This window comes from Narcine bancroftii, chromosome 9 (genome assembly GCF_036971445.1).
Source record: "Narcine bancroftii isolate sNarBan1 chromosome 9, sNarBan1.hap1, whole genome shotgun sequence".
Classification (NCBI taxonomy): domain Eukaryota; kingdom Metazoa; phylum Chordata; class Chondrichthyes; order Torpediniformes; family Narcinidae; genus Narcine; species Narcine bancroftii.
In genome coordinates this window covers 118837137-118854949 of record NC_091477.1, presented here as the reverse complement: position 1 = coordinate 118854949, position 17813 = coordinate 118837137, and the positions used below count along the sequence as shown (strand labels likewise).

Below are 17813 nucleotides of genomic sequence, written 5' to 3'. Positions count from 1 at the left end.
GAGGGCATAGTTTAAGAATACAGGGTAGGCCCTTTAGGACGGAGATGAGAAAGCATTTTTTTACCCAGAGAAATGTGAATCTGTGGAATGCTCTGCCACAGAGGGTGGTAGAGGCGGATTCGCTGACTATGTTCAAAAGTGAGTTAGATAAGACTCTTGTGGGTAACGGAGTTAAGGGTTATGGGGATAAGGCTGGAAAGGGGTACTGATGGTAATGATCAGCCATGATCTAAAATGGCGGTGCTGGCCCGACGGGCCAAATGGCCTATTCCAGCTCCTATTGTCTATTGTCTATTGAAAATATCTGTCCAATACCTCTCCCATACAGAGCAAATCAAAACATAAGTGGTAGTGTGGCCGCTTGTGATTTACATCGATCACACATAGGACTAACATTAGAAAAGATATGGGCCAATTTATCTTTTGACCTATGAACCCGATGTTCCACATATAATGAAGAGGTATTAACCAATCCAAAAATCTTTTCCCAAAGTTCCTCTTGGAGAAGTGACAGAAGTTCCAATTCCCGAAATCCTAGAGCTCGATTGCAATTTTAATAAATTATTGTAAATATACTTCTTGAACCCTTAATGGGAAGGATTCAAATGAAAAAGAGTATCAACCAAATCAGGTTGATATAATAGAGGAAATCGGTTATATCTTTTTCAAAAAACTTCTCACCTGGAAATAGCTAAAAAATGTGACTTCAGTACATTATATTTGTTAGACATTTTATCAAAAGACATTAAACAGATCTGAAAAATAGACAATTCCTTTGCCTTTCCAAAAGGAAAAAGCTTGGTCCGTTATAGACGAGGAGAAAAAATAGTTGAGATAAATAGTACAAGATAAACTAAAATTTCTTAAATCGAAAAATTTGCAAGATTGAAACCAAATCCATAACATATTTATAAATATTGGGTTAAAGGTATATCTACCAATCTTAGAAATAGTAAAAGGAAGGAAGCTAATGAATACCTCTGCACAGATTTCAATTCCAAATCTGTCTAATGAGGGTGTCAGGATTGTTAGAATAACATACACAGAAAAATAATATATCGAATATTTGCTGCCCAATAATAAAATCTAAGATTAGGTAAAACCATACCACCATCTATTTTAATTTCTGCAAATAAAATTTACTCAACTGAGCATTCGTATGATTCCATATTTAAGAAGTCAATATTGTCAAAAAAAATGATTTAGGAATAAAAACTGGAACTGCTTGAAATATATACAAAAATTTGAGTACAATTATTATCTTGATAGCATTAATACACAATATGATTTATTATTAACATATTCTATTGAGAAACAATTGTTTAAATCAAAAAGCCAGTTTTATGTACATTGAGATAAATCAGGTAAATTATTAGCTGGACAATTAAAGGCAGCTATGGCTAAAAGACAGATTATTAAGATTCATAAAGGAGATGGAAATATTGTATTCAATCATAATGAAATTAATAAGGAATTTCAGAATTTCTATTCAGATTTATATAAATCTCTATTTCCTGATGATACTATAAGTATGGATAGGTTCCTGCAACGATTGAATATCCCTAAAATTTCTTCTAATAATCAACTTTTATTGGAAGTTCCAATATCAGAAATTGAAAATTTTAAAGCTATTTCCTCTCTTTAATCCAGCAAAGCCCAAAGCCTGGATGGTTTTAAATGCTTTGCTAAAATACTAATGCCTTGGTTGTGTAGGGTGTTTAACAATTCTGTATCTCCTGGAACTTTGCCATGGACATTTTATAAAGCATTGATTTCATTAATTCCTAAGAAAAGTAAGGACCCTTTAGAACGTGGTTCCTATAGACCAATATCCTTGTTGAATGTTGATTCCAAAATTCTTTCTAAGATTTTAGCTATCTGATTGGAAAATATTCTTCCTCAGATAATTTCTATGAACCAAACAGGATTTATAAAGTATCATTATTCACATTTTAATATTCATTGATTAATAAATTTTATTTACTCTCCATCGACTAAAATTCCAGAATGTATAGTATCATTAGATGCAGAGAAGGCTTTCGATAGAGTGGAATGAAAATAACTGTTCGAAATTTCGGAAAGATTCCATTTCGGTCTGGTTTTATTTCATGGATTAATTTGATCTATCATGCTCCAGTTGTTGCAGTAATTACTAATAATAAAAAAATCTCTTTTTAAATCTGCTTCGAGGAACTAGACAAGGTTATCCATTAAGCCATTCATTATTTAAGCCTGCCTTGGAACCGTTAGCAATAGCCCTTCGTGACTCCAGTGATATTAACAGAGGAGATGTAATTCATAAAGTATCTTTATATGCTGATAATATTTTGGTATATTTTTCAAATCCTGAGGAATCTATTCCTCTCATGCTCTCTTTGCTTTCCTAATTCAGTATTTTTTTCAGGATATAAATTGAATCTCGACACGTGTGGACTATTTTCAATGAATATGCCTGTTTAGAGTGGTTAAAGAACACTTTGCATATCTTGGGGTTTAGATCACTAAAAACAATTTAAAGATTTATACAAATTTAACTTTCTCCCTTTGATTGGCTATGTGAAACAAACTCTTTGTAGATGGTCTCCATTGGCCATAACTTTAATAGGTGCTCCAGCATTTCAGTGTGGTTTTTAACTTCTCCTAGCAGACTATTTGTTGGTTCAGCTTTATTTGACTCGATGTTCATTTTTGATTGATAAAACCCATTTTAAGAAACTTGCCATGTGCATCCAAAGTTCTGCTGAACAATATTGTTGTCTTCTATTACTATCAGATGGTGGTACGGTTAGTGTAATAACTAACACAATGTTATTACAGCGCCAAAGAAACTGGTTTGAATCCAGCGTTGTCTGTTTGAATGTTCTTCCTGTGTCTGCGTGGGTTTCCACAAAGGTCTCCAGTTTCCTCCCACACTTCAAAATATACAGGGTTGTAGGTTAATTGGGGCACTGGCCCATGGGCTGGAATCGCCTATTTACCTTGCTGTATGTCTAAACCGTGTGTGAGGCAGCAACCTCCTTTGAAGAAGACTGCAGAGCCCACCTCACTGACAAAAGACAAAGGAGGAAAAACCCAACACCCAACCCCAACCCACCAATTTTCCCTTGCAACCGCTGCAACCGTGTCTGCCTGTCCCGCATCGGACTTGTCAGCCACAAACGAGCCTGCAGCTGACGTGGACATTATCCCTCCATAAATCTTCGTCCGCGAAGCCAAGCCAAAGAAGAATGTCTAAATTTAAAAATATCCAAAAAGCTAACACTGGGTCCCTGTCATATCTATTAATTAAGTCATGGGCATTTTGTGATCCATAATGAGTTTATTCCCATCCACATCACGCCATGTGCGTGCATGTGTACTGAAATTCAGGGGAGTCGTTTTAAGACAGAGATGAGGGAGAACTGCTTTTCCCAGAGAGTGGAGAATCTGTGGAATTCTCTGCCCAAGGAAGCAGTAGTAACTGGCTCATCAAATGTACTTAAGGCACAGATAGTTTTAGAAGAACAGGGGAATTAAGAGTTATGGGGGACGAGTGGGTGAGTGGGGCTGAGCCACATCCGCCGCAATTTTATTCCATGACGAAACAAGCTCGACTCCTGTTCCTACTTCTGGTGTGCTGGTGTTCAAACCTGCTTAAGACCTATTCTCCACTTCCTGTGACGTTGGCCCACAAGAGTCTCATGATTGACAAGAGTTTAAAAATAATGAGACTTGCTGCAGCTTGAAGAAACATTGTCAAAAAGATTGGTAAGCCTGACAAGTTTCAACAAATGGGAGGATAACAAGACAAGACATATTCATCTCATATTTACTTTGTAATTGGCAAACTGGGAATTTAATCTTTCTTAAAAGTGTTTGATTTGCCAAGACCTTTGTGCATGTCCCTCTGGTAAATATATGTCAGAGTCAGGCCAAGGATTGTAAAACACTTTGTTAAAAGACAAGGTGTGCCCTCAAATCTGCTTTGTACTCACTGAAATATAAGAATCACAAAGGCAATGAACCCACAATAGGATTACATGGTCATTTTCCAGCATTTATTGGGAGTGTTGCTTAATTTAGGCTTAAAGAATTGTTGAGGACCCTTTCTATTCAGCACACAGTATTTTTGACTCACTATCATCAGGAAGGAGGAACAATAACATCAAAATCACAGGCTGGGAAATAGTTTCTTCCCGCAGGCTGTGAGGTTGACAAGCAGTTTCCTGTAAATGACTAAATCGTTAGGGCTGCACAATTACTGCAGCGGTCAGCGCAACGCTGCTACAGCGCCAGAGACTGGGGTTTGAATCCGGCGCTGTCTGTAAGAAGTTTTTACACTCTCCCCATGTCTGCATAGGTTTCTTCCAGGGCCTCTGGTTTCCTCCCTCTGTTCAAAAATGTACGGGAGTTGTAGGATAACTGGGAGTCATGGGGCCGTGGGATGGAAGGGCCTGTTACGGTACTCGATGTTTAAATTATAAAAATACTTAATATTTAAATTTAAAATGTCAAAATATTTATTTATTTTTATTTTAAATTATATTTTTATGTTTCCTTTCTTTGGCTTGGCTTCGCGGACGAAGATTTATGGAGGGGGTAAAAAGACCACGTCAGCTGCAGGCTCGTTTGTGGCTGACCAGTCCGATGCGGGACAGGCAGACACGATTGCAGCGGTTGCAAGGGAAAATTGGTTGGTTGGGATTGGGTGTTGGGTTTTTCCTCCTTTGCCTTTTGTCAGTGAGGTGGGCTCTGCGGTCTTCTTCAAAGGAGGCTGCTGCCCGCCAAACTGTGAGGCGCCAAGATGCACGGTTTGAGGCGTTATCAGCCCACTGGCGGTGGTCAATGTGGCAGGCACCAAGAGATTTCTTTAGGCAGTCCTTGTACCTTTTCTTTGGTGCACCTCTGTCATATGGGTTGCATTGTGTATGTATGTGTGTGTACCGTGGTCTTGCGAAATGTTGTTTCATCTGGTTGTATATGGGCAGTCAGATGAAAAAAAAACTTTAAATTGAACTTGAGATTAACATAGCACATAGAAAGATGCAGCACGTTACAAGCCTTTCAGTCCATGATCTATTAAGGAAGGAGGTCAGTGGTTCTCAACCTTTCGCTTTCCACTCACATCCCACTTTAAGTATTCCCTATGCCTTTGGTGCTCTGTGATTAGTAAGGGATTGCTGAAGGTGGGATGTAGGTGGAAAGAAATAGTTTGAAAACCACTGTTTTAATCGTCCCTCATCGACTCGTTATGTGCACGGTTTCAGAACTCCAAAGGAAATGGGCCGATGACAATTTTTCTCAAGCAAAGTATTTCAGTAACATTTGGGTCTAGATCAGTGATTCTCAACCTTCCCTTCCCACCTTCAGCAATCCCTTACTAATCACAGAGCACCTATGGCATAGGGATTACTTAAAGTGGGATGTGAGTGGAAAGAAAAAGGTTGAAAACCACTGGCCCACTGTATGTTTTGAACAGTGGGAGGAAACCGGAGCATTTAGAGGAAACTCATGTCGACACAGTTGGGGGTGGCGGTGGGGGGAACATACAAGCTCCTTACAGACAGCGCTGGATTTGAACCTGGGACATCGGTGCTGAAATAGCGCTGTACTAACCAGCTCGCTAACTTTGCCGCCCTCTTTTGAAACTTTTACATGCTACCCATCTCCGATTGCCCCAAGAGAGAAATGGCATCAGCTTCTTGGAGGTACAGAGGATGAGGGCTGACTTGGATAAGAGGCATTGATCACATGGAGTGGCCAGAGACTCCCCCCACCTCCCAACCCCAGGGCTGAAATAGCTATGCGAGAGACATAGTTTAAGGTACTTGGGTAAGTACCTGGGGGTGGGGGAGGGTGGGGTGTGTAAGAGTTTAGATCTTCCCTCAGACAGAGAGGAATGGGTGTGTGGAATGCGCTGCTGGCAAGGGAGGTTGAGGCAGGTAAGAGATGGGTGCACAGAACCGAGGAAATTGGAGGGTTATGCAACAGGAGAATTCTAGGCAGTTGTTAGAGAAGGTTATTAGGTTGGCCTAACGTTGTGGGCCAAAGGACCCTGAACTGTGCATTGCCAGGTGTTGAGGGGGAGGCTGGTACAATAGAGACATTCAAAAAACTCTGAGACAGCACATGGATTCAAGAAGATGAGTGTGAGGTAATTTGTTGAGTAGGTTACCAGCAGTCAGCACATCATGGGCCAAAAGGCCGGTACTGTGCTGTAATAATGCATGATCTATGGAAAGGAGTCAACATTCAACTGAAATTCAGCTCACATATGTAGTAATAAAGAAAATCAGGAGGAACATGCAGTTGTAAGTAGGGCTCAGGCCTGAAACGTTGGCAATATACCTTTGTCTCCTATGGACTATGAAAGACCGCCTGAGTTCCTCCAGCATTTCAGTGTATTTTTACTACATTCACGGCATCTGGAAACTTTTGTGTTGGGAAAATTACTGGCATAATTGTTTGAACATGTGTAAATATGTACATGCGTGTGATGTTATGCTATAATTGTATGTGACTTAAAGACGTGTTAGTTCTTGTAAGTGTGCCCGTGCATAGGAAGTTCAATGCTTTCTGGAATTACTGACAGCAGTGTGTGAGAATACATCAAATCACACCAAATGCAGGGCAAATGGAATTGTCCAGTTCACATTACTCGAATCCAGTTGTTCTCAACCTCTTTCTTTCCACTCGCATCCCACTTTAAGTAATCCCTATGCCATCGGTGCTCTGTGATGAGTAAGGGATTGCTTAAGATGGGATGTTTGTGGGAAGGGAAAGTTGAGAATCACTGCTCTAGACCCAATTGCTACTGAAATATTCTGCTTGAGAAAAATTTATTATTGGCCTATTTCCTTTGGAGTTCTGAAAATGTGCACATAACGAGTCAATGAGGGAAGATTAAAACAGTAGTTTTCAAAAGGAACTTTTGATGCTTGAACCTTGTCACACTCACCTGCACCTGCTCCATTTTCCATTTCTCATTTCTCTGCTCCTGCTTGCAGGATAAAAACAGCCATTGCTGGAGGAACTCAGCAGGGGTCTCACAGCATCCAGATCTATAACTGACGTTTCGGCCTGAGCCCTTCTTCAAGGCATGAGTGAAAAGGCATCTGAATTAAAAGAGCACACCAACAGGCAAAATGAGGACACATGGCTGTGGAGTGAGACTGGGTACCCCTTTGGAGAGAGAAGGAGAACTTCTTCAGGGTAGGCATCCCTCGAAGAGATTTTGCAGTGGAGCAACTGAATGCCGTGAAATGCAAAAGTCGGCAGGTGGTGTGGTGGTAGGAAAAACTCATGAAATGCTGGAGGACCTCAGCCGGTCTCGCAGCGTCCATAGAAAGTAAAGATATATATCTGACATTTTGGGCCTGAGCCCTGCTGAGCTCTTCCAGCACTTCTGCCTTTTTACTGCAATCACAGCATCTGCAAACTTTCATGTTTTACTACTTGCAGAAGGCGAGGTGTGTTTTGCATGCCTGGGTAGCTGCAGCAAGCAAGAATTTCATTGGATCCGCAAATTATGCAGGTCTCAATAAACTCTCAACACCATCCTCATTTGACTGAAGGATATTGTGGTAAAGTTGTATAAGACATTGGTGAGGGCAGATTTGGAGTATTGTGTGCTGTTTAGTCATGTAACTACAGGAAAGATATCAATAAAATTGAAAGAGTGCAGAGCAATATACTAGGATGTTGCTGGGACTTGAACAATTGATTTATAGAGTAAGTGGAGCACCAAAGAATGAGGGGAGATTTATAGATAGTTATAGATATCTCTATATCCTCTTTAGATCCACTAAACACCTTTTGTCTGTTGGTCTGTACTCCTCCCCCTGCCCTTTTCATTCAGATGCCTGTCTGCTTTTCACTCAAGCCTTGAAGAAGGGCTCCAGCCTGAAACGTTGGTTATATACCTTTACCTCCTCTGGACACCAGGAGACTGGCTGAGTTCCTCCAGCATTTACTGTGGGTTTTTTTTCCCTGTAAGAAGTAGCAGAAAAATGGAAAATGGAGCAGGTGCAGGTGAGTGTGAAAAGGTTAAATATCGCTGGCTCTTCCACTCAGCTCTGCTACACCATGATAACGCATACATACGGGGCTGCTCTTCATCTCAGCTCAGCCTTCAATACCATTATTCCCTCAGTACTGGTCAAGAAGCTACAAACTCCAGGCCTCTGCAACCCCCTCTGCAATTGGTTCTTCGATTTTCTCATCAGAAGACCACAGTCAGTATGGATTGGAAACAACGTCTCCCCCTCACTGATCATCAACACAGGCAACCCCAAGGATGCATCCTTAGCCCACTGCTCTACTCATTATACACCCATGACTGTGAGGCCGGGCACAATTCCAATACTATCTACAAGTTTGCAGATGACACCACAGTTGTCGGCAGAATCATAAATGGCAACGAGGAAGCGAACAGGAGGGAGATAGATCAGGTCGTTGAAAGGTGTAACAACAACAACCTTGCGCTCAACGTCAGCAAAACCAAGGAGATGATTGTGGAATTCAGGAGGAAGTCAGGGGAACACACTCAGTCCTCATCGAGGGCTCAGTGGCGGAGAGGGCCAAGAACTTCAGGTTCCTGGGAGTCAATATCCCCGAGGATCTCTCCTGGAGCCTCCATGCTGGTGCAATCATGAAGAAGACTTGACAGCGACTATACTTTGTTTGAGGAGATTCGGTACATCACCGAGGGCTCTCAAAAACTTCTACAGGTGTAACGTGGAGAGCATCCTGGCTGGTTACATCACTGTCTGGTATGGAGACACCAAATCTCAGGACAAGAATAAACTCTAGAGCACACATGTCAAACTCAGGCCCGCGGGCCAAATTTGGCCCATGATATAATTATATTTGGCCCGCAAGATCATATCAAATATGTATTAGAGCTGGCCCGCTGGCCGTCCCGCCAGTATAGCGCATGCACAGCTAATACTACAAATCCCAGAATGCTTTGCAAATGCATCAGCCTGCTAATCGCCCCCATCTCCTCTGTTTACTTTCATTAACATCTGCGACCTGTCGCCTAACTCACATGTAATAAACCCCTAACGAAAAATGGCCAAACGAAAGACAGAAAACAGGACCTTTCAAGACAGGTGGGAGGCAGACTATATGTTCATCATTTTAAAAGACAAACCTGTTTGTCATTGAAGCAAGTTGATATTTGTTTGACTTGTTGGCTTGTGAAAAAAAAATACATTTAAAAGGAGCTTAAAGGCTATAGAGAAATATTATTTATTGAATATTTTATTTCTCATTTGTTAATGCTTCTTCTGGAAAGAGTTTAACCAAAACTATTATTAAACACATATTTTAATAAGAAAAAGTTTAACATTACATATGTTGAAAGAAGAGAAAACAAGCAGATGTTGTTGAAAATTTTCAATAAATATTTAGTTTGGCCCACGACTTAGTCCAAATTCTTAATTTTGGCCCTCTGTGAATTTGAGTTTGACACCCCTGCTCTAGAGGGTTGTTAACTTGTCCTGTAACATCACAGGCCCCAGACTTCACTCCATTGAGGGCATCTGCATGAGGTGGAGTCTTAAAAAAGCAGCTTCTATCCTCAAGGACCCCCACCACCCAGGCCATGCCCTCTTCACTCTGCTACCACAGAGAGTGGTGGGAGTGCGGAATGAGCTGCCAGTTGAAGAGGTAAATGCAGGCTCAATTTTAACATTTAAGAAAAAAATTGGACTGGTGGGAGGTGGGTGGGTGCAGTTCAGTCAAAGCAGATTTGAAGAGCCAAAGGCTATATGTTCTGTGCTGTAATATTCGATGGTTCTATCATCAATTTTAAAGCAGTCTCCTTTATAAAAACACATGCAAAGTATCTGATTTCATGAATTTCAACAGAAAATAGCTCACCTCACCATTCACAAGTGGTGGTTTTAAATGAAATGATCTTTCCTCTCTTGATGGTACACCATTAACTTTCAGTTCATAAAAGGTATCCAAAAACACTTCAGAACCAATGTGTTAATTTTGTTCAATCATTCATTGCAAATTAGGAAGTACAGCAATCAATATCTGAGTGAACACACAAATTTCTGCAGACGTAAACGTGACCACAGCCTCTGCAGACTTTCGTGTTCCACTCAGAACCAGACCACTTTCATGCTTCAGTTGATCCACTTCAAAATCTCTTCAAGGGATGCCTGCCCCTGAAGAAGTTCTCCTCCTCCTTTTGAAGGGAGTTCCGTGAGAGGCTCCCTCACTGCTCTCACTCTGCACTCCCTGCTGCTCTCAAGCTCTATGACCTTGTCCTCACCCACACTCACTTCCACAGCCATGTGTCCTTCCTAGCTACTTGCCTCCCCACCATCTGGTGCCATGTGGATTCCAGCTCCAGTTCCAGGCCTCTCAGTTTTTCCCCCGACCGGATCTCAGGTCAATCGCTGCCGTCAATATCTATATGGAAAGCACCAGCCACAGCAGTGCAAATTGTGTGGATCATCTGTTACTTATTAATGGTGCTGGTTGGAGTATAAATATTGACCGGTACATGAACGATAACTTTCCTGGTTTGTGTTGAACAAGAGTTATACAATTTTTCATTAAAAAACAGAGAGGTCCTCACTTTAATGGTTCACTTGAAAAGAAGCTGGTCAATCACTGACTTAGAGGCAAGAGCATGATCACAATATGCTTCCAAACAGGAAATAACCTGGTGCTCAGATTTCATGTGTAGCTGGTCAAATGGATGGGTGCCCAGAGGGGAAACAGCATGCACAATCAATTGCCCTGGTCTCTTTCTTACCCTCATCCCTTTGTCTCCTTTACTCCAGCTCCCCACACTTCCTTCTCCCATCTTGCTTAACCGCCTTCCTTTTCTCCTGATCACGTCAACTTTTTTTCTCTTCTACCCTCCCACCTGTGTCCACCTCTGACCTCTTACCTGTTAGCCTGTGCTCCACCCCACTTCCTCCTCTCTCCTCCCTCCTCTTTTTTATTCAGACATTAACCTGCCAACCATTTCAGTTCCATACACCATGCTCCATACTGACACGCCTCGTGAACTGCCAAAATCTAGGCCACTCCAAAATTGGAGGAACAGCACCTTATATTCTGTCTGGGCACTCTCAAACCAGGCAGTGTTCTCCAATTTCCATTCGAGACTCTCTCCCTGTCTCATTTTCTCCAGCTCCTCAACCCCTTCCCTTCAGAGCTACCCTCTCTCCCTCTCCTCGATCACGTCTCAGCTTCTACCCTCCCACCTCTATCCATCAATGACCCCTTACCTGTTTGCCTGTGCTCCTCACACCGCCCCTCCCTCCCTCCTCTCCTCTCCACCCTCCCCCCACCCTCTCATTTAGGCATCTGCCTGTTTTTCCACATCCTGACGAAGGGCCCGGGTCTGAAATGTTGGTTACCCTTTACTTCCTATGGATGCTGCGTAACTGTGTTTCTCCAGCACACTGAAGAATTACAACTCCAACCCCTGATAGGAAAATCATTGCTGATGGGGAAGGAGTTAACGTTCTGATAGACCTTTCATCAGGGCTGGAGTCACTGGCCTGAAACATCAACGACCGCAGGGGCTGCTAGACTGGCTGAGTATTCGACCTTTTACCTCCACGGATGCTACTCACCCCTGGACTCCCCAGAATTCTGCTTTTGGTTCCAGATCTCAACATCTGCAGGCTTCTTTGTCTTTGTATCTCCAGTGTTTTACGGGTTTATTTCAGATTTCCAGCAAACTCAGAAGATGCGTTCCAGTTGCACTAATTTTTTAAAATGTGATTTATTTAAATATTTGAACTGTGATTCTGCCACAAAACAAAAAATTTTGTGACATGTTCATGATAATAAATTCTGATTCTGTAAGGCCTGTACTGTGCTGTAACATTTATGTTCTATAAATGCGTGACCATTCTGTTTATATTTGAAGGAATGTAAGCAACAATAGAATTTCTCAAAGACCTCAAATACCTTAGAACCATAAAACCATTGAATATTACCACATAGAAACGGGCTCCTACAGCCCTTCTAGTCTGTGCCATTTTTCATCCTAGTCCCACTGACCTGCACCCAGTCCACAACCCTCCATACCTCTCCCATCCATGCACCTGTCCAAATTCTTCTTAAATTTTAAAATTGAGCCCGCATTCACCACTTCAGCGGGCAGCTCGTTCCACACTCCCACCACTCTCTGAGAGAAGAAGTTCCCCCTTAAACATTTCCCCTTTCACCCTTAACTCATATCCTCCAGTTCGTATCTCATTTACCCTCAGTACATTTGCTCTGTCTCTCCCCCTTATAATTTTTAATCCCTTGATCAAATCTCTCCTCATTCTTCTATGCTCCAGGAAATAAATTCCTAACCTGTTGAACCTTTCCCTGTAACTCAGTTCCTGAATTCCAAGCAACATATCAGTAAACTGTCTCCGCCCTCTTTCTATGTTATTGATATATTTCCTGCAGTTAGGTGCCAAAACTGCACAACTTCATGAATAAATTTGCAAAAGATTTATACTGAACTTGAATAATAATTCTTCTTTTGAATCTATGTCCTTGGCAGAGCTTTGTACTGAAATATGTTTTCAGTGGATTGAAGCTTCTTCCTTAAATTCCATTAAAAATCCACAAATTGACAATATTTATGTCCCATGTAAGTCCATGTTACGTTGTTTATATTGTCATTGCAATACTGTAATCTGCTCAAGAGGTTGGATTGCATTTTTGGCAATTGCAATCAATTTTCAAGTCTGCTTTGATCTCTCAGACAGACTCAAGGGTCATAAACAATTCAGCTGCACATGTAAGTCATTGTCAGAAATTGGTACAACTGCAAATAATGAAGCATGATTGCAGAAATTGGATAAACAAGATTAAGAAGGAGGCAGTATTGATCTTAAATCAACAATCCAAGTGAAATATGTAAGTCTGCAGACACTGTGACTGTTGTAAAAATGCAGTGAAATGCTGAACAAGCTCAGCCAGGTCTTTCAGCCCAGACCCAAAATGTCGGCAATATATTTTTGACGCTGAAAGCCCACCTGAGTTCCTCCAGTATTGATAGAGGTACTTAAAATTATAAGGGGGATGGATAGAGTCAATGTGGATAGACTCTTTTCCACTGAGAGTAGGGGAGATTCAAACAAGAGGGCATGGACTGAGAGTAAAAGGGGAAAAGTTTAAGGGAAATATGAGGGGGAATTTCTTCACTCAGAGGGTGGTGGGGGTGTGGAATGAACTTCCGGCAGTGGTGGTAGATCGATGTTAATATTCAAGGGAAGGTTGGATAGGTATATGAACGGGAAAGGGGTGGAGGGTTATGGGCCAAATGCGGGTCAGTGGGATGAGGTGGGAGAAGATGTTTGGCAAGGACTAGTTGGGCCAAACTGGCCTGTTTCTGTGCTGTAAATAGTTATATGGTTATTTCGAAGTGTTTTTACTTTGGTCAAAAGGACAAAAACAACGTCAGGAAAATTGGATCTTTTTGGTCTGGATGGTAGTCCTAAGGCATTTCTTTCTATTTTCTAGCTACCATTTAGCAATGGTATCTTTTCTCATATCTCTCTCTTGGGAAGTGTCTTTGGTACCAGGTCACATCTTGAGGGAAGGGAACAAACGGAGGTGTGGGAGGATAGAAAAAGAGATATGGAATGAATATGATAATATTAAAGTGTTGATTATGTTGATTATGCAGAGACTGGAGGGCAAGAGTCATAAGGAGAAACTTGGTAGGTGTGTAAGATGCTTAGGGGAACATTGTGGAGGTATTTAAAATCATGAGGGGATCAGATAAGGTAATTAGAACATAGAACTCTACAGCAATTACAGGCACTTCAGCCCATGATGTTGTGCTAACCTATCAATACCTACCAAAACAAAACAAAACCCTCCCTACCTCTGTTTTTCTTTCATCCATGTGCCAGGGATCTGAAAGCCCTGGCTCTGACACTCCTATATCTCTTACCCTGCGAGAGTAGCTCGACGATGCTGTATGTGAGGTGGTAGGGGTCTTTAATGATTTAGAGAGCTCTCGTCATTCAACGATCCTGGTAGATCATGTCAACGGCGGGGGGTGGGGGGAGCGGTGGGGGGTAAATCCAAGTGAGCCTCTCTGGCACCCTTACGTTCTTGTGGATTCACCTCTGATCCAAAGCTCTACAGCAACTGTTCCACACAGTGATGCAGCCAGCCAGGACGCTTGTGATAGAGCTCCTGTAGAAAATCAACAGGATGGTGGCCAGTAGCCTTTCCTGACAAGCGAGTTTTTGTTTGTTCTGTTACTGACTTGCCAACAACTTAAATCAAATGTTTACTGTATCCCTTCTTGGAAATCCTCCATTCATTGTTTATCTACTTTTCCCATTAGTATCTCTGTAACTCCTCCTTGTCCTGCCATTCACCCTCCCAACATTGAGGTTAAAGTCACCTGACTCTGTTCCCCTGCCATTTCCCATCAGCTCCTTTCATTGCCTTGACAAGAAATGGATGTCCTTTGATGTCGGTCTGTATCAGTCCTTCTGTCAGTTAAAAATGCCCCATTTTGTGACTCAGAGTTCCAACTGAGGCAAGCAAGCAATGAGTTGCTACAGGAACTCAGCCCGCCAGGCAGCATCAATGGATGGATATAGTGAGTCAGCATTTCAGGCTGACCATTTCTCTCCACGGACAATACCTGACCCACTGAGTTCCTCCAGCAACTCATTCTTTGCTTGAGATTCCAGCACCTATGGTCTTTGTGTTTCTCCAACTGGGAAGAGTTTTCCAAGAACCTTCGGGAAGAGTTTTCCAAGAACCTTCAGGAAGAAATATAATGTGGATCAGGCCCTTCTGCCCATTAAGACATGATGACCATTTACACGAATTCCACCACGTCTACATTCACTCCACATCTTCACGCAGAGGGTGGCAAAAGGGTGGAACATGCCGTCAGCAGAGGTGGTGGACGTGGGTTCGATTATGATATTGAAGAGAAATTTTGATAGGTGCATGGATGGGAGATGTATGAAGGGCTGTGGTCTGGGCGCAGGTCAATGGGACTTGGCAGAAAAATAGTTCAACATGGACTAGATGGTAGGAAGGGCCTGCTTTTGCACTGTAGTGTTAGAGGGTTCTACTCCCAATGACTCCCTTAAAATTTTCACATCTAGACATTTGGGGCAATTTACACTGATACACTTTTAAGGTGTTTAATAAAAAACAGAGCCCCTAGAGGAATTAAGCAAGAAAGTCCGCAGATGCTGTGATTGCAGTTTAATACTCAAAAGTGGGGGAGATATTCAGCAGGACACGGATCATTCTTTATGGCAAAGGTGCGTAACCAACATTTTGGGCCTACGCCCTTCACCTGGAGGAAGCCCTCATGGGCACAGGGAGAATGTACAAAGTGCGCATGCCAACAACACCAGACCTCAGAACCGCTCTGCCACCCAAAGCCCCTTCCTCAACTATCGGTAGAAATCGGAACTCTGGGGAGTGTAACACTGAGCCTCTTTGGCTTGGCTTCGCGGACGAAGATTTATGGAGGGGGTAAAAAGTCCACGTCAGCTGCAGGCTCGTTTGTGGCTGACAAGTCCGATGCGGGACAGGCAGACACGGTTGCAGCGGCTGCAGGGGAAAATTGGTTGGTTGGGGTTGGGTGTTGGGTTTTTCCTCCTTTGCCTTTTGTCAGTGAGGTGGGCTCTGCGGTCTTCTTCAAAGGAGGTTGCTGCCCGCCAAACTGTGAGGCGCCAAGATGCATGGTTTGAGGCGATATCAGCCCACTGGCGGTGGTCAATGTGGCAGGCACCAAGAGATTTCTTTAGGCAGTCCTTGTACCTTTTCTTTGGTGCACCTCTGTCACGGTGGCCAGTGGAGAGCTCGCCATATAACACGATCTTGGGAAGGCGATGGTCCTCCATTCTGGAGACGTGACCCACCCAGCGCAGCTGGATCTTCAGCAGCGTGGACTCGATGCTGTCGACCTCTGCCATCTCGAGTACTTCGACGTTAGGGATGAAAGCGCTCCAATGGATGTTGAGGATGGAGCGGAGACAACGATGGTGGAAGCGTTCTAGGAGCCAGTAGCAGGTGTAACACCTGAGAAGCAGAATATGCAGGGAACGCAGACACTAAGAAGGCCAATTGACCCAGAGCCTGGCCTGCCATTCAACAAAAACATTGTCGATCTTACTGTTGACCTCATCTCTACTCTCCTGCATTGCATCCTGTGACACCTCAATAGACCAAAGGTCAGTCTTACTCAGGCTTCGATTACCCAACCTTTATCATGCATTAACCTATGAGCAATACTGTAAATCCTGCCACTTTTTGCCACCTTTAAGAAAGAAATGAGAATGCTGAACGACCAAAGGAACTGCTCACACTAACCATCTGAATTTTTCATATTCACAGAATAGTATTTATTTATTTAGATAGATTAAATACTTGTCCTGCACATTTTTTTTTGTCACTATGTGTGTTATGTCCAGTTGTGCGCCTGCGTGCTTTTGCACTGAGGACCAGAGAACGCTGTTTCATCGGGTTGTACTTGTACAATCAAATGACACTGGACTTGACTTGACTTGAGGAAGCAAGCTCCCTTAAAGTCTGACACAAAGAGTGAAACATGGAAGTCCGCAGATGCTGAGATTGTAGTAAAAACACACAGAAACGCTGGAGGAACGGTTAGCGTAATGCTGTTACAGCGCCAGCAATCAGGACTGGGTTTCAAAATCCAGGCTGTCTGTAAGCAGTTAGTATGGTCTCCATGTGTTTCCGTGGGTTTCCTCCTGGGGCTCGTTTCCTCCCACCCTCCCAAAACGTATGGTGTTTTTAGGTTAATCGGGTGTAATTGGGCAGCACAGACTATGGGGTCAAAATGGCCTGTGACCGTGCTGTATGTCTAAATTTTTTTTTAATTAAAAATTTTTAAACAGTCTGGATGGTATACCTGGCCGTGTGCTTAGGGTCTGTGCAGATCAGTTGGCTGGAGTCTTCACGGACATTTTCAATCTGTCCCTGGCCCAGGCAGTTGTTCCCGTTGCCACCATCAGGCCAGTGCTGAAGTGTCCCACGGCCACGAGTCTGAATGACTTCCATCCAGTTGCACTCCAATTCTTATGTCAGAAGGCTGTTCATTGACTTTCGTTCGACATTCAATACTATGATTCCCTCCAAACTGATCACGAAACGTCGTCAGCTTGGTATCAAGCTCATCCCTCTGCCACTGGACCTTGGACTTTCTGACTCTGTTAAGTTAGGCAATCTCTTCTCTTCCATTCTCACCCTGAACACTGCCGTGCCCCAGGGCTGTGTGCAGAGCCCTCTCCTGTATTCGTTTTTCACCTGTGACTACGTTGCTGGATATGGATCTAATTCCATACTCAAGTTTGCAGATGGGCCTGATCCGAGGGGATGAAGAAGCAGCCTCTAGGGACGAGGTCCAGCATTTGGCCATGTGGTGTGCCGACACTCAGAAAACGAAGGAAATCATTGTGGATTCCAGGAGTGGAGGAAGGTGCACTCATGTCCCTATTTGCATCAGTGGAGTTGTGGTGGAATGTCTATCAAGCTTTAAGTTCCTGAATGTCCACATTTCCAATGATCTCACCTGGTCCCTGAACTCCAACAGGGCCTTTATTTCCTGCGGACTGTGAAGAAAGTACACCTCTGTCCCAGGATATTGATGAGCTTCTACTTACCTATGGCATCTCAGTGTTGTCTGGCAATTGTCTCGAAAAGCACTCCAGCGGGTGGTGAAAACTGCCCAGAGGGTTATCAGCACCCAGTTGCCCACCAGTGAGAATATCTATCAGGAACGTTGACTGGGCCGAGCGAAGAATATCATCAAGGAGGCATCTCACCCCCAACTATGGACTCTT

The 17813-nt window shown here is 43.0% G+C and overlaps 1 long non-coding RNA gene across 1 annotated transcript in view; it reads left to right on the top strand.

Annotated features, from left to right (window-relative positions):
• Positions 1-17813, top strand: part of LOC138742717 (uncharacterized) — a 135850-nt gene that overhangs the window by 83468 nt on the left and 34569 nt on the right. The gene's annotated exons all lie outside the window — the stretch shown is intronic.